At 32.4% G+C, this 25,195-nt stretch overlaps 2 protein-coding genes and 1 long non-coding RNA gene across 11 annotated transcripts in view; 2 read left to right on the top strand and 1 right to left on the bottom strand.

Annotated features, from left to right (window-relative positions):
* Nucleotides 1-16,827, bottom strand: part of LOC141453573 (RYamide receptor-like) — a 135,580-nt gene extending 118,753 nt beyond the window's left edge. For 3 of the 6 annotated variants that reach the window (XR_012458087.1, XM_074126979.1, XM_074126970.1), the window contains exons 1-4: nt 16,688-16,825; nt 16,468-16,618; nt 16,127-16,347; nt 10,468-10,588 (exon numbers count right to left, since the gene is read on the bottom strand). The gene's annotated coding sequence lies outside the window, so the exon portion shown is untranslated. Of the gene's footprint in view, nt 1-4,218; nt 4,322-10,467; nt 10,589-16,126; nt 16,348-16,467; nt 16,619-16,687 lie in introns of those variants that run through there. The other 3 variants (XM_074126963.1, XM_074126973.1, XM_074126990.1) reach the window with 3 other exon arrangements.
* The window catches only part of LOC141453662 (uncharacterized), a 354,403-nt gene that overhangs the window by 6,021 nt on the left and 323,187 nt on the right, over nt 1-25,195 (top strand). The gene's annotated exons all lie outside the window — the stretch shown is intronic.
* LOC141453605 (uncharacterized) overlaps nt 9,483-25,195 on the top strand; it is a 122,993-nt gene continuing 107,280 nt past the window's right edge. The window contains exons 1-9 of one of the 4 annotated variants that reach the window (XR_012458096.1): nt 9,483-10,260; nt 10,547-10,730; nt 11,516-11,728; nt 11,800-11,928; nt 12,017-12,119; nt 12,200-12,288; nt 12,588-15,785; nt 16,476-16,557; nt 16,823-16,919. The gene's annotated coding sequence lies outside the window, so the exon portion shown is untranslated. Of the gene's footprint in view, nt 10,261-10,546; nt 10,731-11,515; nt 11,729-11,799; nt 11,929-12,016; nt 12,120-12,199; nt 12,289-12,587; nt 15,786-16,365; nt 16,558-16,787; nt 16,920-25,195 lie in introns of those variants that run through there. The other 3 variants (XM_074127029.1, XM_074127035.1, XM_074127043.1) reach the window with 3 other exon arrangements.

The raw sequence follows: 25,195 nt of genomic DNA, 5'->3' as shown, positions 1-25,195 counted from the left end.
ATTTATTTTTCAATTTTAACGATTTTGTTTTTATAAGCGAAATGTACAAACGAAATCACCGACTCTGTTCCCGCCATTTATTTAATTAAACTAGAATTTTGTTCTGAAAATAAAAATTTTAATTTTTACCGTAATAATGGGATCCAATTTAAGGGAAGGGTGATGGACATTAATCCCCCAGGACCCACTAAATAAATAAATAAATAAAATTAAGCCTTGAGCTGTTCGGAAATCGGTAGTGCACTGAAAAAGCTCTGGCCGACAATTTGGAGCTAGAAATTGCAGTTGGGAACAACAAACCTTAATAGATGCAAATCACTATGTGTTTGTATTGTTTGGCTGGGATACCCGAAAGGGCGACAAAATCCTTGAAGAAGTGGCTATCTCATCCCAAGATGAAATAATATGAATCACTGACAAACAGATTCCTAACAAATAAGGAAGATTTAATATTTTTCCTTGCATGAAACGTTAATATTAACGCGTGCGTTTCTTCAAAGAGGCAATCACTCTTCCACTATGCATACAATGGTCCTTTCTAGAAGTAATCCTGCTGGATGAGAGAGCAAAGGGATGGAACAAAAGAAACGTTTTTTTTTTACTTTTCCCCTCCCGAGGGAAACCGAAATAAAAGGAAAATGCAGGCAGCTCCATTAAGTACTAGCGATCTATCAAAACCATAATGGACAGGGTCCAAACTTAGCCTACTTCTTCTTCTTCTTCTTTTAGCAATCTTTTGCAGCCCCATTTTGTCAACTTCAACGATGGAGAATAATACAATGCAGAGTGGGTGAGAAGATTTGTCACCTTGTCCCAGTAGGAATTTTCTTGTAAAAGAAAAACTGAAGTGAAAAAATTTACAAGACTATATTTCCGGCCAGCTAGTAAAGTAGGCCGGCTAAATCGCATGCGCGCCAAAGATAAGAAATCTTACTGTGGAGTAATATCTTTGCTTAGTGGTTCACGTCTGTGTCAGGCAGAGATTCCTTGTTTTATGTTTGTAATAATTTTCTAACATTGGCATTATTTTCAAAATTTTTTGTTCGTCGTATAAAAATTAACATACAAAAATGTATATGTTTTAGTTTAGTACAGTACAAAAAGCATAGCTAATGCCATCTACTTGGAGTTTTATGAAGTAAAAAAAAAAACAACAAAAGACAATAAACTACAAAAAGAAAAAAGAAAAGCCAGACCAACGTTTGTTGCTCTTTAAAAGTTCTGAACTTTTATTCTGAAGAAATAAAAGCAGCAAAAAATAAAATAGGCGTGAAAACTTTATAATTGGCCGAGCGGTTAGAGGCTAGACCCGCAAAGCTATGATGTATTGCGGTACTAGGCTATATTCCCAGTCTATACCTTTAATGGTTAATATGAGAAATTTATAGTAAAGTATGTTTGCTAGTCGCCATGGTAGCCGAGCGGTTAGGGGCTAGACCCGCAATGCTAAGATGTATTGCGGTACTAGGCTATATTCCCAGTCTATACCTTTAATGGTTAATATGAGAAATTTATAGTAAAGTATGTTTGCTAGTCGCCTCCCGTCCACGACACCTAATTTGGTTGTTGGAGGTAAAGCCGGCCTGAAAAAGTAGGCACTACTTTACTTTTTACTTTATAAATAATGAACTGATTCTATTGGAAGAAACTGACGTTGCCGTTTTCCAAAGAACCCCACTAGAATCATTATTCCCCCCCCCCAAAAAAAACAGTTAAAACTAAACTGGCTAGGAGGGGCGAGTGTTGGTCTAGTGGTCAAGAGCGTGGCTTTGTAAGTGTGAGATCCCCAGTTCGAATCCCGCGTATGACTTACTTTTTATTTGATAGAAAAAAAATTGTTTATAGCAAAGTATGAGCTTCTGCCTCCCGTCCACGACACCTAATTGGTAGTTGGACGTTAAGCTCCGCCTGCTACGATTAAAATGTGTCATTTCTTCGCCAAAGTCCTACACAGTTGGGACTATTACGGAGAAATTAATGAGTTATAGATTTTCTTATTCGAAATTTTGGCTAAAAATTTGAAACATATTAATTAACATTTTGCGATGCTTAAAAACAACGGAAGTTCATATAAGAGCTTAACTCCACTACTTCCATAGAAAACCGTACAATTAATAATCACGTTCGCAACGAATCAACTCCCAATTTTATGTAAATTTTTCAATTACAATTTGCACAAAATAATCTATACACGGGAATACGAAACAGATACTACTCGGTGATTTTTTTTTTTTTAATCCGCATCAAGTAAGAAGTTAATCCGCATTAAGTAAGAAGTTAATCTGCATTAAGTAAGAAGTTAATTCGTATTTTTGTTTTAACTAAGGAATTGAAAATTTAATTTTGTTAAAATGAAAAGGAAATACTCATGCAGTTGAGCAAATGTTTGGTGTATGTCTATTTATTTATTTTTTTAGTTCCGGATATTGATAATCCTTGAAGAGTAAAGCTCTTTTTATTTTTATTTTAGCGGAAGTTTACACAGGGATTTATAGTGACGTACATTGCCAATGCTTGAAAAATAAACAATTAGATCCAACGGGCTTTACTGCAACAGTCATTCTGTTTTCTCTCTATAAACAAATAACCATAAAAATCTGATTCTGGTTCAACCTGATCCCTTGCTAATAATACAAACATGTCTAAAATTCTAATTGTTTATTGCGAGTTGATCACCCAGTAATATTTTATTGATTTTATCATTATAATAGCTGTTAACATTTGCTATAAGTACAGAATTTATCCCCTTATCTTACATCTAATACGAGAAAGCTGTACGATGGTCTAGATTTTCCATTTCATGGGGAAATTAACGCACTAAGAGTTTTCTTAATTACACCCCAGAAAAAGGAAACGTTTTACTAGGAAGTGGTGTGATTGTGTGATACTGATAACAAACACACATATTCTAGTGTGGGTAGGTCTAACTCTAATACGAATTATCGCAGAAAGTTCAATCTTGGCATTTCATTTTATCAGTTCCGCCTAAAACAGTGTTGAAGCCTCATGATCTCACACAATACCAATAAAATCATTTAAATTCCCGAGAGTGTCAACACTGGCTGATTTCTCTCCAACCTTCCTGTGTACCGGCTTTACCGCAAAGTTTTTTTTTTTCATCATCGTAAGTGTCATATTATCCGGTAGCAATAGAATTTAGTTGAGGAAAAAAAATTATAAAAAAAACAAAATCGTAAAATTATGCGTTAACTTTTAAACTGATTCAATTCCATTTTTTAAATTTAAACTATACTTGAGAATGATCATGTCCAAACTTGTTTCTTAAACTTGGCGTGCCTATGACGCGCCAGGACTTCTAAAACATGTTCCTGGGGGCAAATTCCATTAAAAGCATTTGAACGAACCGGCAGAGATTCCAGTGTTAGAAGTTATCACCTGATAAGTTTTTAATATTTAAATAAAATTCCAAACTTACTTAAAATCGATGTATTGGAATCGCCATTTCACTGAATTCGATTTTATTATTTTTTAGATAATTATTAAAGTGAAAATAATATATTTACAAACTCTTGAGCAAAAAATTCTTATTATAATGAAAATTTAATATTTTCGTAAACTAACGTTCACACTAAATTTATTTATTTTTTTTTTTTTACAGAATAAAAATAAATCTTTGAAATTATTTGTGATTTTAGGGAGGGTGGCGCGAGTTCAATGTAATTTAAATCGTTCGGGTCAAAAAAATGCCAAGTTTACTGGAAAAAAAAACGACAAATAACACAATTACAAATATTTATTAATTACAGTTTAGAAAGAACGTTTATTAGGGTTATGCGATTTTTGGCGAGATAAAAAAAATGTAAATTAAAAAAAAATAGTTATTCTAAAAGTAAAATAACAAATTAACTCATTATTTTACTTTTTTATTAATTATAAAATTGAACACTTCTTAATGAACCTTTTTTAAAATAATAAATTTTGTTAAAAAATTAGTTCATAAAATTTTTGATTTTAAATTAGAGATATTTTATAAATTAATTAAAAACTAAATTGATAAAAAATATTTCTTTTATAATACATATTCGCTATTTCCTAATTTTAAATTTTTGTTTTAATTAAATACTTAATTTAATTTAATATATTTTTTCCCCCAATTTCCCCAAAAAATTGTTAATAAAAATTTAATAAATTAAGAGAAAAAAATAAAATGATTAAATATGATTGATTTAAATGATTATTAATTTGATAAATAAGTACCTTGACGAAGACGAATATTTTTTTAAAAAAAGTAATAAACTATTTATTTGTAAAAACTAAGTTCCCAACCACCACTCAGTAGGGTAGGTCTGTTAGATACTGAACAAACCTAGTGGCTTTCAGTTATTTACCAGTAAGGGATGCTGAAAGTGGGTTGAAAATTTCCCTTTTCTCCCTGTTAGAATTCCCTTTTGCTCTCTCTAAATTTCCCTTTTATAAGTTTATTGGACAAATTTTTTTTATTTTAATTATTTATTAAATTTGCGATTCTATTGAGTGATTTCTCTTCTAGGTTTATGCGAAAACTGTTCCGTTTCTAATTATTTATTTATTTATAGGATAATATAGACGGGGCCAATTGTCCTTATACATAAAAGTAAAGCAGTTACTACGGGCATTCTAAATCGTATTACAGATGAGAGGACTTGGATCAAATATTGTCTCTTAGCAGAGAGAGCCTGAAGTTCGAAACCTCTCACTTTCGACAACTTGTTCTGTAAGTGGAACAAAGTTCGCAGTTTTTGGAAAGGATGCTCTTTCTTCTTTGTGGATTGTTGAAAGGGCCATTGAATCCTAGAACTATGTTGTTTTAAGGCCTAGAAAGGAAATATATCTTACCTAAGTATCCTCTGCCCCTTGACCTTAGGGAAGCCTTAATCACAGAAAAACTGGAGAGCCAAAGCCTTCTCCAGGTGTTACTATCCCCCAACTATCGGCTACCACCTCTCTCCCAAGAGTTCTCCTAGAGAACCAGAGTGTGAGTTCTATGATCACCAAGGAGTAATGTAGGGAGAGACGTTTCACCGGCACCAGTGGCGGAGAAATTAGATGAAAACATCATATTTTTCAAAGAAAAAGCGATTAGATCTTCCAAAAATAGTTAAAAATGTTCTTGATTATGCAATCGATAAGTAGTGGACAATAAACCTCACGTGGTCTTCGTGGTTTTCTTTAAAATTAGAACTGTTACTAAATGTTAAGTTCAATTAAGGCTGGCCATTTCTTTTCCTAGAAGTACCCATAATCGATTTTAATATGAAAATGTTTCAAATAAAAGTTTCAAATACTGATATAATAAGCGTAAATAGTTTTAAAAAAATGGGCGCCACGGTAGCCGAGCGGTTAGATGCAAGACCCGCAAAGCTAAGATGTAATGCGGTACTAGGCTATACACCCAGTCTATACCTTTAATGGTTAATATGAGAAATTTATAGTAAAGTATGTTTGCTAGTCGCCACGATAACCGAATGGTTATAGACTAGACCCGCAAAGCTAAGATGTACTGCGGTACTAGGCTATATTCCCAGTCTATACCTTTAATGGTTAATATGAGAAATTTATAGTAAAGTATGTTTGCTAGTAGCCACGATAGCCGAACGGTTAGAGGCTAGACCCGCAAAGCTAAGATGTACTGCGGTACTAGGCTATACACCCAGTCTATACCTTTAATGGTTAATATGAGAAATTTATAGTAAAGTATGTTTGCTAGTCGCCACGATAGCCGAGCGGTTATAGACTAGACCAGAAAAGCTAAGATGTATTGCGGTACTGGGTTCGATTCCCGATTTTATTTAATGGTTAATAAAAGAAATTTACAGTAAAGTATGTTTGCAAGTTGCCTCCGTCCATGACACCTAATTGGTAGTTGGACGTGAAGCCCCGCCTGAAAAAATAGGCGATTACTTTACTACTTTACTTTAGTTTGAAAAAAATTCAGGAGCGACTCCTCAGCAAAATGGTGGCATCTAAGAAAAATTTTAAATTTTGTACAAAAGGCGTGATTTTTCGTTCGGCTAGACGTACTCCAATTTGTAAAAAAATAAAAAATAACTCAGAAATATCATTAGTCTTAACAGTGATTGATTGATTTTGATGTGATGAGGATGATAAAAGTTTGTCCTTGCAAGTGCTACTTGATGTCACAAAATGATAATATTGTCATGAAAGTTTGTCTGTCGTATTTATGGCGACCAATTTATCTACGAACCAGATAAAAAGAAAGAAGACAAATAATAAACGTGTACAAACTTTAGCCAATTTGCCGAAAAGAACTAATGATGATGGTAATGTTGTGTTAAGCATAATAAGGAAGAAGATCAGGTGGTCGTGAAAAATGATCTCCAAACTCAAAATTAAAGAGAAAAAGAGGTCGGAAAAGAGTGGCGGAGAGGAAATAAACACGAAGGCATTTTTACAGGTGCAATACATCACAAGTAAGTAAATGGACAGTACAAGCTCTGCATGGCAATTCTGGACTTAGTGTGGCCACATGGTGGGGATGGAATAGTTGCCCACTGATGGCGAATACAAGAGTACCTAGAGATACAGAGACAAAAAACCAACAGCAAACTAAATTTCAAGGCAAAGTTCCAAATTTTTCTCACCATTTTCTAATAAGCTCTTTCGAAATAAAATGTTTTAGAAGTGAACATTAGAACACGCCCAGATGGAGGATGCTCTGGCATCGCAACAAATTGGTGAACTAGGGTTGTGTGGAAACTGATCATTGAGGCGTGGATGTTGTACCTTCAGAGACCTAGGAAACGAGGTAGTTCTAGGTAGTGCAAGGTAGTTTTAGGAAACACAGTAAAGAGCATCAGCGATTGGACGGAGTGTTTTGTTGTTTGGTGGAATTGGATTCTGTGGATACTGCAAGCTTTGGCTGAGCCCCAATAATATTTAAAATTATTTTTTTAAATTTCAAAGAAGGAAAATTTTGTTTATCTATGAAAGGTGAACAAACGCAAAACAAAAACTCAACTTCCTGTTGCGTTATTCTAGTACACACATAGCACTGATACCTCGAACACAATGGCGTGTAGATGCTGCTGATGTAGGGGATGATTACAACTTACTGGGTCCAGTAGACGCCACAGGCAAACTCTAGCTCATCATCTTAATCATCATCTCTCTTTCTCTCGCTCTCACTTACATATCATGCACTTTACACACTACAATCTATACACTAACACTGACACCTACTTAAGAGCGCCACAGTCAGCGGCGTAGCTGGCGAAGGTAGTCTACGAGGTCTCAGGTTTCCCAAACTAACTGGAAAGAAAAGTATTCGCTACAAAATTACTGGAAAAAACTTTATAGAAAAGTCGGAAAATCTAATTATCAATACTCTCAGGAATCTCTTACACAGACATCCGAACTCGGAGACTCAGTACGTGAGTATCTTACCTACTCTTACTAGAGCGGCTGGGGCTTTTGCTGGTTGCTAGGCAACGCCGGTCAAAGAGTTAGCGGGATATTTCCTGGCTTTTTCGCTAGCTAGACTTGATAGCCATTAGGTTGATCGTACGACTTTTCATTGGATATCACTAGTTTGATAAAAAACATACATCGCATGGGCCTGGCAGAGGGTAGCCTGTTTAGGTTCTGTCAGGAAGAAAATAAAACACCAATCACGTTTTGTGCCAGAGTGAAGAGTTGGCAAAACTCTTTGACGTCTTACTTCGCCCAGGAGACTCCTAAGTCTAATTGAACCGACAAGACTGGAGAAGGTACTCTAATTAGTGGGTGCAACAATAGACCAACTTAGAGAAAAGCTGTCTTAGGCCTAGTAAAATCTATCTATCTATGTAGCCTTAATATTTTATAAGACAGGAACAAACCATCCAGGAAATTAAAGGCAACAAAGGCCACCTTGAACAGAGCTTAAACATCTTTCAACATAAAATAGTTCTTATCAGTGGCAAGAACTTAGAAAAGAAAAAAAAAAAGCTTCAAGTTTAAGTGCATCCAAAAAATTCAGCACAAAATTTTGTTCAAGTTGAGTTTGCAGCACAATAAAGCTTTAATGGTTGATTCTGCCAAACTGGCTTATTCTTAAGACCGTATATTATTCATTAGGAGAATATTCATTCAAATAGTGCAGATGTGTTTAGCAGGGGTGTAAAATTTATTCTGAAATTTGTATTTAATTAAACTTTATGTATCGTGCTTCGCTTATATACTATATACAGTGACTCCCATTAATATTGGGACAGTACATACAGAAGTTCAAAATTGACGAAAATTAAAAGTGGCACCCATTTATTCAAATTTTTATAAATTCATTTCATTTTATAATTACTATTAATTAAATAAAAACTATTTAAATAAGTACATAAAAATGTTTTGGTAGATTAAAAAAAATATATATAATAATAAGAGCAAATTCTACCTCTCATAAACATTGGGACACTATTATAATTTATAGTTTGTCCAAGGTTTTGCCCGAATATTTTTACAATTTGTAAATATATACCTTAAGCATATATTCAATATGAAATTAATAATTAAATTAGTTTATATAAATCAAGCCAAGTGTAACATGTCGCGCAAAATTACAAATACAACGATTGAACAAAGAAAAATTGTAATTTCTTTGCACAAAGACAATAAAAAGTGTTAGAGAGACGGAAAAACTGATCGGACCTAAAACATCTACTGTGTGGAACATCATTCAGCGTTACCAAAAAGAAAAAAGAATTGTTTCAACCCCACAAAAAGGCCGTCCTCAACTGCTCTCTGAGAGAGAGCAGCGTTATATATTAAAAGAATTAAAAAAGATCACCGACTTAGTGCTCCAAAACTTCTATGTGAAATTTTTGACATGTTCAGAGAGCAAAAAAGGAGCAGAAACAGTTCGGAGAGTGCTAAGAAAACTCGACTATCATGGTAGAGTAGCCTGGAAGAATCCTTTTGTCAGTAAGATAAATCGTGCTAAAAGAGTGAAATTTGCCGAAAAATATTTTAATGAAAATAGTGAATTTTGGAATGATATACTCTAGCGATGAATCAAAATTTAATATTTTTTAGCCAGATGGAAGGGATATGGGCTGGAGGAAAGCGAATGCTGAACTCGAAAAGAAGAATTTACAGCTAACTTTAAAGGGTTTTAAAGCTGCACCACCGGGTGGAGGTGGGTCAGTTATGGTTTGGGGCTAGATGTCCGCATCAGGATTTGGAGAATTAATGTTTGTTGATGGAGTGATGGACAAAATGGTTTATAGTAATATATTAAAAAAATAATTTGAAAAAAAAATGCCCAAAAATTGGGCATTTTTAGGGTCTTTTAAATTCTACCAAGAGAACGACCCCAAACCTACGGCTTGGGTGATACGCCAGTGACTGTTATACAATTGCCCAAAAGTATTCCAAACCTCTCCGCAGTCTCCAGGTCTTAATCCCATTGAAGATTTATGACAATATTTAGCTAGTGCTTTAAGAAAAACGAGTAATATCTAACAAAAATGAATTAGAACGATGTTTCCTGGAAGAATGGGAAAAAAACACCACCTGAATTAACCAAAAACTTGTTTCACCTATGCCTGATCGTTAGAGGGCTATTGTAAGTCAAAAAGCAATTATTAAATTATTACCAACCAATTATTAAATAGTAGGAGATTTTAAATATTGAACATTTAAACTCTAGCACTTCTGGTGTCCCAATATTTTTGAGAGCCTTATTTCACACTTTTTCAAAAAGTGCTACCTAACAGTTTGGAATTTCATCGATTTATACTTATATATAATTTCCACAGATGTTGCTAATGTAATTTAAAAAAAAAAAATTCCAAACTTTTGTATGTTGTTTTCATTTTCCTTTTAAATCATTTTGTAATAGGTGTCCCAATATTAATGAGAGTCACTGTACGTATTTGACACTTTTTGATTTTAGACTGATCATAAACTTAAAAAAAAATAATTAATGATATCAAAATTTCCCTACTCTTGAGATTATCGCAATTCTCTTTTTTTAAATACATAAAGCGTAGAAAGTAAAATGAGAAAGAGCTTACAAAATAGGACCATAGACAGCGCACTTCTAATAATACCTACTTAAAAGAAAACAAATCGTCTTATTTGTAAACTGAATTTAGAATGATGGTGGCTGTGGTAGATGTATCGTACAAGTTTCTATCTGGTTTCTAACAATGTCAATGCAATGAAGTTGCTAAGTGTATTTGTGTTTGCAAATGATTTGTGAGAGAATTTGTTCGAGAAAAAAAATCATTAATCAATTGTTTTTTTAAGCTTCACCAAATAAACGTAAGTTAAAAAATTAAGATCTCAGTACAACATTGTCCATAACTATAACCTAAATGTTTTTATTAGTAAAATTTTGACAATTTTCATTTTATTTTTGCCATAAAAACAACCTAGTAATTGATAACCTTCAAATTATCAATTCTAAATCATGCATTCCTCTTACATGAGCTATAAGTTATAATTCGGTGAATAATGCATAAATCGTACCTTAAGCTTGTTTGAACATCCAGCATGGTTCTGGAATCATCCTGCCACAAGATTAGCACTAGGTCACTTATTTTTTTAGCACTAACTCGGACACAATTATAAAACACGCGCACAACTGCACCTGCAATTCAGAAAGAAAGTTGCATTAATCTCCACGTTCAAAACAAAAAACCAACTTAACAGAAGAGGATGAGCTGTCAGAATAACTAATTCAATTCATGGGATTATGGACTTTAGTTCTAAGTTATGGCAAAATATCTGAGGTAAATTTGAAATTTTATCACTTATCACATTTAACCAACTTATTTGCGAGATTTTGGCTGTTTTTCCATTGTTTATTGTTAGGCTAGAGAACTACCAGTGATTCTCAAGTGCCGTTAAAGTTAGAAGTGTGCCGCCAAATATTATAAATGCACACAATAAAAATTATATATTAAATGTAGAATATATGAGAGTATTATTATCATTTATAAAACCAAATATAAACGAAATTATCAAAAAAATCATCAAGCTCAAATTTCTCATTAAAAGTGTTCTGATTATTAACTTGTAATTAATCCATTAATAAATATACTGTTTTTTTGCCTTTTTTGTTGGCATCGGCTTTCGCCATACAGCCAGCATCGTCTAGGTGCTTGTCACTAGATTATCACTCACTCTCCATTCTTACTTATAAATACATTCGCTTCACTCAATCATCCCTCTACTATATACAACTATTTACATAAACTACAGCTAATGATGGATCAGTACTCTATATTCCTACCATAAAACAAACTATTTTACACAGTGTATTATGGATAAGTAAAATACTTTTAAACTTATCTTATTGTTAGTATACCGTCGCCAAATTTTGAAATTATTAAAAGTGTGCCGCCGCGACAAAATAAAAAAAAAAGGTTGAGAATCACTGGTGTAGGAAATTAGGAAAAAGGCTAATTGCAATTTAATTCAATTTGCAAATCTCATTATTTTACTTTTTGCAGTATGAAGTTTACTGTCATATTATGTAAGTCAAATTTGCTTACTTTTTTGGATAAATTTTTAGATCTTAAATCAATTTTATTCAAAAAAAAAAGTACGATTATTTTCTTGTGGTCTTATGAAGCATTCTGTGATTCCTTCTAATTGATCTAGAGTGCAATTTACAAAAGATTCATTTGACAAAAGTTAAATTATAAGATGAAACATGTAAGAAAATAGAAGATCAGTAACTTGAGTATTATCGACTTTGTAGAAGGTGCAACTTTGTGAAAAGCAGGTATGTTTTAGTTTATTATGTTAATGAGCTCAAAACAAGCAACATATCGCATTTCGTTAATTTCTTTTTAGACAACACTTCTCAGTTCCATATATTTTGGTACAAAATCGCTACCGCAAGACGACAGCCAAAGCCCACATTGTCTAGCATCTATTCATTATTTATTACATCGTAAATAAATCTAAAGAAAGTACCCAAAAGTAATCACTTTTCCCTTTTGGAATTCAATTTTTTGTAAGTAAGTCATAAAAAATAATAATGGTTAAACAATAGCTACTTTATTTCCAGAAGTGATTGACCATTCTTTTTGTGGATAACGCCATTATGGTTTCTGGAGAAAAGCACATTTAAGCTACTTCTTTTTTTTTTAAAGTAATCCTTCATGAAATTGGTAAAAAATCCGGTCACATTTTTAACACGGGAAAACATTTTTAACTTGTTACAGATATTTTTTTTTTGTTTTTTGCACAGATCTAAATAAAGTACAATACTTACAAATTTGAATTAATTCCACAGCTAATGCACAGTGACTGGGAGATTTGGCAGGAGTGGGAGAAGAGGTAAGCCTAACGTGATAATTTTAGAGGATATTCCACTTAATTTTATAATTTAAAGGTTGTCTATTTTCATTTTATTTTTTTCCAGTTTGTAAAATTATTTATAATTCTTTTTTTATTTAATTTAATGAAATAATAATTTAAAAAGTCGACATAAAATATGCCCAAGAAATCTGATTTAAACCTTAGATAAACAGTATGTATTTTAATTTCTCATGTAATGATTTCTTCTCCTTTAAAATGTAAATTCCCTTCATTTTTTTCCAGATTTTAATATGATTTATTTTTTTTTACTGCTCCAGAATTATGAAAATTAATTTAATGGATGGAATCATAGGGACCAGCTCTTGAAAATCTGAACGAGGGAGATTTAAATAATTTTTTATTAAATAAATGTTTGCACTGGAACAGATTTAGTAAATTATCCGCTAATTTTCGACATAATGCGTAAAATATAAATCAAAAAATTTAAACTAAAGTTTGAATGGCTGGCCAGTGGCCAAAAACACGATTGTCTTTCAAAGTTCCAACTTAAGTAACAGCTGCCAAACTGCCAATTAATTTGTCACCATAAATCTATAATAAATTGAAAAAGTCTTTTGAGATGAATGAAAGTTTTGATTGAAATTTGGTGTAATGGGATTTTGGTTAGGTCAAGGAACAAAAGGGGATAATTAGGGCAGTGCGAATAGTCTGATTGCTAACTATAGTGCATTGGATTTTCCGATTGGAGAGGGGGATTGGATGCAGTTAAGATTGAATTTACTGTTCATTATTTTTGGCGACTGATTCATAGTTTCAATAAGATGAAAACATAATTGCCAATTCCAATAATATTCTGTATTTGTTTATTATGCCGAGCTTTCAACCTAGGGACTAGGTCACCTTCAGGAGGGCTGATTGACAATGGATATTTTACATCATTAAAGGTTGGTGTGTCTGTCAGTCCATGAATCAAATATTACGAATGTGCGCACCACATTTTTAAATTAAAATTTGATTTCAGATTTTAAAATGACTTCATTTTCTGCAGTGCTCCAGATTTAGGTGTATTAATTAATAAGATTTCTTATATTTACTTTTGTAGTGTAAGTATATAATGAAAATAAATTCATATAAGTTATATTTTTTTAAATAAAGTTATATTTTTTAACAATGTGTTTCCTTGTCATCTTGCATTTTGTCTTGCAAGTGTATTATGCCTGCTTGCATTTTTTAAAACTGATAGCGATTTATTAAAAAACAAATTTAGCTTAATTTTATGTTAATTTAGTTTGAAGTCATTGCCTTTATGCCAGAAAAATCTTCAGAAACCCCAGAAACGCTCTCATAACCGAGTCTTATCTTGAAACTGGCTCTTCCCAAAATTCAGCCGCCATTACATCCTTGGAGTTTCCTATTTCACGCTACTAAATGAAAATAGAATATTTGTTTTCAATATTTTGATCATAACTAGAAGCCCTCTAAGTAAACAGCTTGTTAATTCTCATCTGTCCATGTTTAAGATACAATATTGAAACTCTACTATACTCGTAGGTTTCGGGAGGAGTAGGTGAATTACTCCAGGCAGATTTCTCCAATCCAATTAAAATGCTTGTAACGTGAGGCGGCAGGATTAATCTGTGCAGCACCATAATTGTTACGCTCATTTAGTGTATGACAAATTGATCTCGTTATAGTCGAATATCAGGTGCGTATCACGTTGATGTTGTAAACGACCAACCAGTTATTCATAGACATGGTTCATTTGATTATTTTATATTCATGGCTTAGTTTTTAAAAATATATCAGTAGCTTTATTATACTCTCTGGGTAAAAGGGCTGTTTAGAGGGCTAATGGTTTACGGTTCAGCAACAGTATACCCTAGAATGAGAGTCCTTTTAGGGTCACAGAGGCATTAAGGGCTGCGACCACTTTTCCCTCATATATTTGGGATTTATTGAAGGTTTTATGACGTACTAAGACCTCTGTAGCCCTTTTTTCCCTTTTACAAGCGTTTTCTTTCTCTTAATGCTATGGAAGGGAGTATTGCGATCATAAGTTATTCACTTCATCCTAGCATGATGTTACATACACTTAAGTTTCTTGCTTACAGAACAAAAAAAAAAAATCTGTCAAAGAACACAAAAGTTTAATTTTATGCAAAAGCTGATTTTTTAGATCGAACTATTAAGAAAGGGGATAGTTTTTAATTGCAAGAATTAGCTAATTTAAGGTTATAGATTATCCAGAATACAGAACGCATTGAAATCATTTTTCCTGAAGAGAAAACAGAACAATAATTTTTCCACATAATATCGTTGGTTTCATCCAGAATAGTATGCTCTTTTTTTTTCCTTTATTCTGTACTCTGTATGCATGAGAATTCATTACTGTGAAGTGAATAAGTTGCTGTCACAGAAACTTGTAAATAAAACTTAAAAATCCCTTCACAAAACTAATGTCTGAAAAAATTATAGAAAACGCGCACGCTATGATGAACAGAGAATCATTAGAGTGTCTATTTTGTCCTGAATTATTGATTAATAAAACGATGAATGGAAAAGAAATTACTTTCTGATTTCAGTACATTCATTGAAAGATTTGTAAAGGCATTGAAGGATTTGAAGCAGGTAGTAATAAAACAAATGTAAAAATAGATGATTGGACATCGCCGAAAACATCCAGGCCTGTGATGGTACAGTTATACCATCACAGGTGGAAAGAATTGAAACTTTTGTCTAACCTGGAGTTTTTAAAAGAATGGAATTGGGTTTCACGTTGAAAAATAAAATAATGTAGGATTAAAATAACTGTAATTACAATTATTTTAAATGAAATGCTCCAAAGATTCTGGCCAATTTGATTCTTACATGTGTAATAATAATTTAAGAATGATTAAAACTTTCATGAAAAATCATTTTGTAGAAAAAGACAATTATTTTCAAATAAAGATATAAATAATTGGTAAGTAAAAGAATTGATCAGTGAGTAACTACAATTAATCATTTTCTTTAAATAACATAGTAAAAAGATTAAGTTCCAAGGTTTTTGAGGTAGATCAAAAAATTTGTCAAGATGTAAATCTTTTTTCAGATCTGAGGCTTGCCTTGAAATGAACAAAATAGGCTGCGCTGTTTACAGTCTTTTCTAATAGGGCACTGATCAACTCGATGGACATCTGAAAGAACTAGGCATGGAACGTTTCAACAACTGCTAATTCTGAGATGGGACACTAATTTACCATCTGACGAACAGCAAAGATGTTTTTTCTTAGATGATTCTGGTTGCTGGGCGTTTACTAAGCGTTAGAAAAGGATTCGCCCTCACTAGTACCCTCCTAACTTCTTAACAATTCTCAGTGTTGTTAGCTGGAAAAGAGAGCTGAAGCGGGCTAATCTCAGTGGCACCCGCAGAAAGGCACATTAGATCTAAGAAGATCGCGTTAGAAATTTGAAATGACAATCAACACTGACTGTCTCCTAATTAGATAATGGCGATTTGTATAATTTGCAAACATGTAAGAAATGTGATCATTAAACACTGACACTTACTTACATAACTCAGCTCTAAATAGAAAAGAATTACTTGTGTAACATAACTTAGCAAATGTTTAACCAATTACAAACATAAATGATTTTAAGCAAACAAAATATTACATGATTAAAAATAAAAATCTCGTAAGATTGTTTGCACATGAATACATAATTTACTAAGGTATTTTACACAAAATAATTGTTGTTTTTACACATTACATATTTTTAGCTTTATGCGCATGGCTAAGAAAGATTTTTTGAAACTATAAACTTTTTCATTCTAGAAAAAAAAAACATTTACTTAGTAAAAATTAAAACTGCATACCAAAAAGAAATAAGCTTCTTAAAGATGGAAGGAATTTTAATCATTGATTTCACTACACAACACTACTTAAGAAAAGCGTTTGTTTTTCTTTAATTTAACGAAAGAAAAACTACTTTCCACATTATAATAATTATACTTTAGAAAACATTAATACAATTAAATCACTTCACTTCAAGACCATCCATTACGCATGACGTCATCTCAAAGGCACCGCCAACCAGCTGAAATAAGAGTAATGATGTATAAATTGCAAAATTATTTTTTATTTAAAATAATTATTATTTATTAAAATAAATTTTTAATTAATTTAAAAATCATTAAAATTGTAATAATTCACATACATTTTTAGAAACTTATTAAAGCCATACCCCCCTCCACCAATTAGGCCAGTTTAATGTCGGAAATCTTAAGGAGAATGTTATCTTTGTTTGGTAAGTACTGACTAAGCTATTTATAATTCATTTTTGCCAAACTCTTGCTGTAAGATCAAGTCTTTATAAGCAATAAATACAATTACAAATTATATAAAATGGATTACAATAGTTTTGATCTACTAAATACCCTATTCTTTGACCGCCCTTTGCTGTATTCTCTTTGGATCAATTTTGGCATCCTTAGCTTTTATTCTTTTATCAATGCTTCTTTTTTGTTTGTTTTGTAAGATTTCTTCAGTAAAATTACTTTTGGTTCAAACAGATTTGCAACTATTCGGGAATAAGTTTTGTGCAGTGTCTTGGTGAAGTGAAACTTCTCACAACTTTGTGATGCTGGAATCTCTGCAGAAAAGGAAAAGGTATGTGTTTTTTAAACGTTATCTTTTATGTTCAGTACATTTTACTGTTAGTATATGTTATTTATTTCTAGTAAAAAATGTTACTGAATTGAGGTAATGACATTTCTAAAAGTCATAGTACTTGCGATTGTACTGATAACTACTAATTTGAAATTTTATTTATAAGTTTATTTCCTGTTAATAACGCACCACAGTAATAAGGCCGCACTTACTTTACTCTTCAATGACCCCAGAAGGAAAATTCAGTTCTCTCCCAAAAATGCCTTAAGAAGGATTTACCTGGAATAATTTGTTAATCAAACGTTAATGATCTACATGTTTGCAATGGGTGTACTATATTTAAAAGAAATAATTGAAACAGTTTTTCAAAAAAAGAAAAACCTGAAAAAACAAATCGATTCAGTACAGTGTCACTTTTGGTAGACCAATATCTTATTGTCACATGCCCATATATAAGAGATCTTCATCGTATCTAATGATTAATGATATTGATGAAGATAAATGAGATCAGTTTAAATCATTCAAACACAGAATATGTTTTTGGGGAGTCTGGATGTGGAATGAAAACTGTCCACTCTGAAGAGCTTTATACAAATGTGTCCAATATATAAATGTCATGGTAACCAGGGACAAACATCTATTTTATCTAACGTTACACTCACATGACTTTTATCTCCTGGACGTTTTTTTTTATACTTGGATTTTGTACTATATTTACCCTTATCTAATGTTACACTCACCGAACTTTTCATTTATGTTCAACAAACTTGCAATATTTACTAAATATTATTTTGCTTAATAAATACATGCAGGGTTACATTCATCTGAGTTTCCACTGAATAACAGTTTTCGGCAACTTTACGCTATTTACTACATGTTACTTTGCCACCCCCCAAAAATCTGTTTTTAATACTCACAAGACATCTCTTTTTTGCGAAAAATCTGATGTACCAATTCACACAACTTCTCTTTAATTATAAACTTTCTACCAACTTGCTCATTTTACTGAATCTTGCTACAGCAACGAAACTATATACATAAATGTGACACTTTATTTTATAACTAGACAGGTTAGCTTAGACTGCATAAGCCACTGTTACAATAACTAGACAATTTCAGCTATTCAAACAGTCCATCATATCCTTACTAGACAGAATTGCCTTACCAGACTTTTTGTGCTTTACTTTTTCACATCTTGGTGATAATATATATCTTGCCAATGAATTATGAATGCCATTAATCGCATGTAATGCTATCAAAGAAGTGTCCTAATCAAAACTGAGCTTCTTATCGATTGGAAACGCCTCCTGCGAGCGTGTGCATTAAGAACATAGTGTTTGAAATTTATCCTCTTTACATTCTGAAACATGTTGGAAGGTATCGTATTAGTTACTGAGATTGTTGGAAGAAATGTGAAGAAATATTAACTACTTCCTAAAACCAAAAAAAACCGTACAATTATTAGCATTTTTTTTCCAAATCAATTGTATTTGTTCCTTACCAGTAGTGTACCTCTAGTTGTTTCAAGTAGCTATGACATGTCTTACACACAGCAGTTTGTTGTTCTTGATACTTCTCTCTGCAACAGCCTCAAATTGATTCCAAATTCTACTTGATAGAACAAGTGCTTTTCCCTGTAACTTCTTTGATGTACATTGAGGAAAAGAAATTATGATAACTTCATTGTCCGCATGATCATCAAAAAATATGGCGAGTTGTTTAAATATATTTCATTTCACTTCTGATATTGGCACAAAGGAGCGAGTAGGCGGACTTGGGTTTCAACTTAATGCCTGTATCAGGCCTCTCGTTTTCCCCATTAAACCAACTATGTTGCACTCCAGGACAGCACTCAGGCTAAGATGGTTATAATTGCTTGTTGGGAGCCATCCAGTAGTAGCTAAACAACAACAAAAAATGTAGTATTAAAACTGTCCGGTAGGACAGTTGTATAAGGGTTGATCGTCAAAAACTGCACGAAAAAGCGTAACGTTGAAAAACACCCAACTTTGACAATTTTTTTCTCTTTTTCTATAAAAGATAAAATTCCCAAATTTTCTTTAAAATATAGGGCAAACCCTCCTTTATCACTGTAATTTTTTTGCAACAACCCAGATCTAATAGTTTTCGAGAAAAAAGTTGCCGAAAATGAGCAAAAACGGCATTTTCAGAAATTGTTGTTGTTCTTGTTCTTGTTGTTGTTACCTTTTTTGTAAACTGCGTAGCGCCTAAACGCGCGAACCGATTTTCATGAATGAGGTGTCATTCGATTCGGAATTTTATGTAGATGTGCCTTTTGGGGGTCTCGATGCTGTACATTGAATGGGAGAGGAGTTAGCCCCCTTTATGTAAAGCCCCTCCAAAATTATTATTACTAATTACTCTGTAAATCTTAGCCCGATTTTGATAAAATTTGGTAGGATGACAGGGTTAGGGCTCCCCTACGTAACATTAAAGCGACGATCTGCTCTTACACTTGTTAAGGGGAAGTATAGCAATCGTTTCAAATTATCGACAAGTGAACCGATTTTCATGAATGAAGTGTCAATCGAATCGAAATTTTGTACAGATTTGAACTTTAAAAGTCTCGACGCCGTGCCTCATAAGGAGGGGAGTTCGCCCCACCCAAATAAGGCCCATTCTAAAACTATTATTACCAATATTTCTATATCGCTTATGCCGATTTTGATAAAATTTAGCACGAAGAAGTGGTTAAAGCTCCTCTACGTGGGTGTGAAGTGCCTTCATGCTCTTACACCTACTAAGAGGAAGTATTGCAATCGATAAAATTATCACTGAGTGAACCGATTTACATCAATGAATTGTCGTTCGATTCAAAATCTTTGCTTCTCAGCCTTTTAGGGAGAAGTACTGTAATCGCAGTTTATTTTTCTTACTCCTCTTAAAAGGAAGTACTTAAATCGCAATTTAATTTTGCTATTCACGTACAAATACCTTCCTATTTTATTCAAAACGCTTTCTCAAAAAAGTTGTTATTGAGGATGGCAACTATAATCATTCTTTAAAAAGATCTCTCCAATGGTAGTTATGGTTCCGACTTAACACCTTATCAGGTTATAATGATAGAATTGCTTATTCTAAATTTTAAAAAAATCTGTGAAGCAGATAAGTAACTTTGTAAAATAGACAAAAAGGAAAATCTATCCAAAAGGTACAAAAATCTCTTTAACAAAAACTTACAGTTTAAAAAGTTAAGTATAAGGGTTGATTAAACGCCAAAAGGTACACAAATCAGCAAGTACCCAACATTTCATTAATACTTCATTGATATTATTTAAGTAATTTTACTGCATTAATTTTCATTAATATTTTTTAGAATTCATTAGATGTCACAGACCCTTATGCTGGCCAGTTCATTCATAATATTTTTTTGTTATAATTATGATAAAATGTATATTATAACTTCGTTATTAAATAGGTACTTTATTTTAACTGTATTCCAAATTATTCTTCTGATTTATCTTTAATATGCTTTATTCTGAAGTTGTCACATATTATGTACATGCATGTTAAAGTAGAAAAAGACAAAGTTAGAGTCGGCTACTGATTAAATTTGAATCTCGGAGGATTTAAAACAATATTTTAGTATTGAATTCGTCTTACCGAAATATTCGTGAGCACAAATAACACACAGTTAATAACAAGTAGATTGTGCAACAATAATTATTCATTTCTCAATTGTAATTTAATTTAGTCCCCCTAATTTTATTTATGCATATTTTATTTATTTTATATTACATATATACCTAGAAGAATACCTAGATTGAGAATGTAATTGAAGAAAACTATATTATTTGCGGATAAAGCCAGATTAATTATTACCTATTATTATAAACGTTTGACTACTACATAAAGTAACAATTACATTAATCGAAGAATGAACTTATATATTTTTGTTTAAAAATAAAAATAAATAAATAAAATAAGCAAAATCATTGATGTATGTTGGTGTAAGCATTTTTTAAAAACAGTTTTTGAATTTTTAGCCTCATATTTTTTATGATTTTTTTTTTAACCTGTGATTAATAGTTTGATTATTATAGATAAATAGATACTACAATCAATCTACAGTGCTACTTGAACATATATTTTGTAGATGAAAATGGCCAGCATAAGGGTCTGTGACATCTAATGAATTCTAAAAAATATTAATGAAAATTAATGCAGTAAAATTACTTAAATAATATCAATGAAGTATTAATGAAATGTTGGGTACTTGCTGATTTGTGTACCTTTTGGCGTTTAATCAACCCTTATACTTAACTTTTTAAACTGTAAGTTTTTGTTAAAGAGATTTGAGATAGGTGGTTATACTTTTTCCCAGCATTTTGTTTTTTAATGCTTCATCTTTTTTCACTGTACCATTTATTCCGGTTACCAAGCAACACAGCTGCTGAAACTAACAATAATTTATGCCTACATTGTTCAGCATTAAGCCGATTATGAGAACAAGTTTACAAGAATATGGGAGTTTATTTATCACTGCTAACGTCCTTCTCCCTTCTTGTCAAGGCTCACTCACCCTTTGTTAGGAACTTTGCTAGTCAAGTAAATTAATAAATTTTATCAGCACTTTTGGTACGATTTTTTACTTATTTCGCATGCAAAACTAACCTTTGTTTTCATGTTGTGTAACATCGCAGTGTCTTTCATCTTTCAAACACTCTTACAATTCATTTTTGCAATATGAATTACTTCTAAAACCTACTTTGATTCATTAAACACAAAATTATGCGTAAATTCAATTTTTATTTCACAAAGTACCTTATACGTATTCTTAACCTCAAAAGAATCAGCGTTAGTAATAGCAATGTTTACAGTGGAACAATATAAGAGGGAATTACATATTTCCCACTACTTTGTAGGACCCACTTTTTTTTTATATTTAATTTGGAATCCACGGATTTATTGTGACCAAGCTTAACAGAAAGCCACTGCTGACTAATTGTAATCCAATCCTAACTCTAATCTCATTTTCTCTAAATATTCTAATGCAATATCTTCGTGTTTAGAATGCTCATCTAAAGGCAGTTAACTAAGAAATGGCGCATTATTATTATTTTAATTTAGTGCAATTGTAAAGGCAAAACAAACAAGAAAATCTAGCGAGACTCATACAACTTTTCCTAATCGTAGTTCTTTAGATACTAACATGAACAAAACCAGTATGTAAACCCATTCAAAAAGATAAAATGACAGATTAGAGTTGTTTTCTCTGGAACCGCTCCTCTAGAAGTGTCTCAAAAACATTTTTTCTAACGAAAAAATGTTTCAAATTGATGTTACAGATGCACATTGGAGTGGGTTGATGGTAACACAATTCCACTGAAGAGAAAATCTTAGATATCATGTTCGGAAAAATCTATAAAAAAAAAAGAAGTAGCAACTGTTTTGTAAATAGATGGAAAGTTATAATAAGGAATTTTTCTTAGATAAAGAATATAACTTTTAGAAAAATCCTTTCTCTTGGACCTCCTGAAGGAACCAATCACTCACAGAAGGGAATTTTCTCAGAATGAATTGGAAATAAACTCTTTATAAGGGTTCTTCAGTTTGAAATCAAATTTCTGGTTTTTGAGATAATTCTATTTAAAACGAAAGCCTAAAATTTCAGATACATATTGGTAGCTAAATATGGCGGAATATTCTAGACTTGGCTATAACAAATCGAAATTATTTTTAATTTCATGATTTTAAACTTTTTTTTTGCTTAAATTTATTCTCTTAAATTTAGTGGCTGCATTTTAAGATATTCCCTCAAATTACAATTTCAAAAAGAGGTGATGTCTGACTTCATTTACATTTAATAAACTATGTGAAAATAAAAGCTTGAATTATTTATAGGCTTAACCAACTGGAATTAAATAGCCTAACCTCTACTCACAATAATGTCTTCATTCATTCGCCTCAATGTCTTGAAGTGATGAGCTGATGTTTCTAGTCTAAGATGTTTACTAGCTTTGCTCCTTGTAAAAAGTTGTTTATAACTTAAATCAATAAAGAGTTGTCTAAATTCCAATTCTAGTGCACCAAGATAGCTCCATACATTCTACTAAAGGCTAACCTAACTTCCTCCTTTAGAGGGCCTCTAATTTCAAGTTATTGACTGCTCATCTAAAATTACTATTATTATTCCAAAGTAGGGCGGCCATTCAGATTTTTTCAGGGTCATCTGTACCTGATGTACAAATTACATAAATGTTTATCTTTAATTTGCAACATTTTGCTAGGAGTCGATTGGTGCTTACATCTGAGGTGATTGGCACCAGTCTGTTAACCTCGGAATGTCCATATAGTGTTAACTTCGAGCCTAAAATCTTCTCCATTCCGTGCACATGACCCGGTCATCTCTGAGGTTTTTTTAAAGCCAACTATATCCGGCTCCCCGATTAGTTTTCTCGAACTTCTCAGTTTGTCCGACATTCTGACATCCCCCCAAAGAATCCTCAGTTTCTTTCTTTCTCTCGTTCACCTAAGGAAGCCTTACTTCTTCTGTGTTTCTGACTAGCAAAACTCAAATAATTTTCCTCAGTGAATAATATTGAGAACATCTTTAGATCTTTGCATTTCTTGTATTATTTTATACTAAATTTTTTTTTTTTTTTAAAGTTAAGACAATTGGAGAGAACAAATCCATCTAAATATGATCTACATAAATTTATTTATTTCAGTTAGGAAAAAATTAAATGTACGCTATTTATTATTTCAACTTTGCTATATATCTTTTTCCGCTCGTTTCCTCATATCCGAGAATTGGGCAATCGTTCATCATTCCTGGGTATTTTAAATAAAACTCGTGATATGGCGGTAACGCTATAAAAATAAGCATGCATACATCACTCTAGCTTAAATAATAAAATCACCTCTTTTATTCACCCGTTGTTAAATTATACAGTGCAGGTAACTATAGCAACTGTGCTTGCTGTGTTATTACAATCTTGGCTTTCTCAGAGTGGAAGAGAGAGGGTTGGAGAGAGGTTGACGAAATGATTTCTATTTATAACATTTTTTAAGGAGAACCGAATATGCTTTAGCAGCAGCTATTATGTTCAGGCGGTAAAAGTGAAAGTATGTTTTGTACGTATTTAAGTTTAAAAAAAAATAAGAAAAGTTATTACTTATATAATTATATTTAATTGGCTACAGTGGTAGAGCCTTATCAGCGTTCTTATCAGTTCTCCTGGTCCGTATCTCAGCCCTAATCTCTATTTAGTGACCCCTACGAAGTAGAGCTCTTAAACAAACTTATTTAATGAGATTCTTCGCACCCTGTGACTGCTTTTTTCCATGTCCACCATTAAAACCTGAGTTACTAGCGGCTTAGGATTCCTGCTTCAAGAGGATACAATACTCTTAAGTAAAAAGTTGGGTGGATTGCAATTTTGTCATCAGCTAGAGATACAGATGCATAAAACATTCAAGATTTATTAATTGAAATAAAGAAAGGCAGCGAGGGAAAATGGCAACTTTGTTCTTACCAACTTGCTCCTTTCAAGTTTAAGTTTATATCCTACAATAAAATGGACAGTAATTACGTAACCTAGGAATGTTAATGACTAGCGCGAGTGGAATGATAATGTTCAGGTTGAGTCCATTACAGTGGCAGACAATGCACTCACGCGAAATGTACCTTCTATTGGTGTTATTAAATAGATTTATAAAGCGAACATGCATGCTCATGTTAGAACATAATTCAAGCACTTCGTAAAAAATCGCACTTCTACTCATTTTCCACACAATTAATTATAAAATAAAAATGTAGCGCACATTTGGTTGAATCTTTAATTGTTTGAATGTTTAATTATATTATCTATTTGTGAACTTACACTGATTAGCCACAAAAGTTGGGGAATCAAACCATGTAGCTTGCATTACCACTTCGAACGTGCGCAGTACGCTGCACTCATTTACATCAGTAGGTTTCTGAAGGAAAGGTTAAAAAAGAATTATATAACTTTAAAAAATTTTCGGGCATGCGCAAAGCAATCAAATCGCCCCCAACCAAATTCAAATTATCCTCCTCTGATAGAAGGCCCACGAATGCACTCTGTTAGTAACAAACCATAAATTACCTGACCAAATCAACTAACAGTGTTGTGAGGTCATTAAAACTGAGTAGGGTTTATCGTCAAAATCTGCATGAAAAAGCGTAACGTTGAAAAACGTTATATAAATATTTATAAAACGTTATATTTATATAATAACGTGATATAAATGGCATAGTTCTAGTGGCAATAGTTAATGAGGTACAGAAG

The sequence above is a fragment of the Rhodnius prolixus genome, unplaced genomic scaffold, assembly GCF_049639745.1.
Source record: "Rhodnius prolixus isolate KJV_2025 unplaced genomic scaffold, Rpr scaffold_1, whole genome shotgun sequence".
NCBI classification, from domain to species: Eukaryota; Metazoa; Arthropoda; class Insecta; order Hemiptera; family Reduviidae; genus Rhodnius; species Rhodnius prolixus.
Note: the sequence above shows the minus strand (reverse complement) of the source record. Positions and strands in the feature narration are given on the sequence as shown.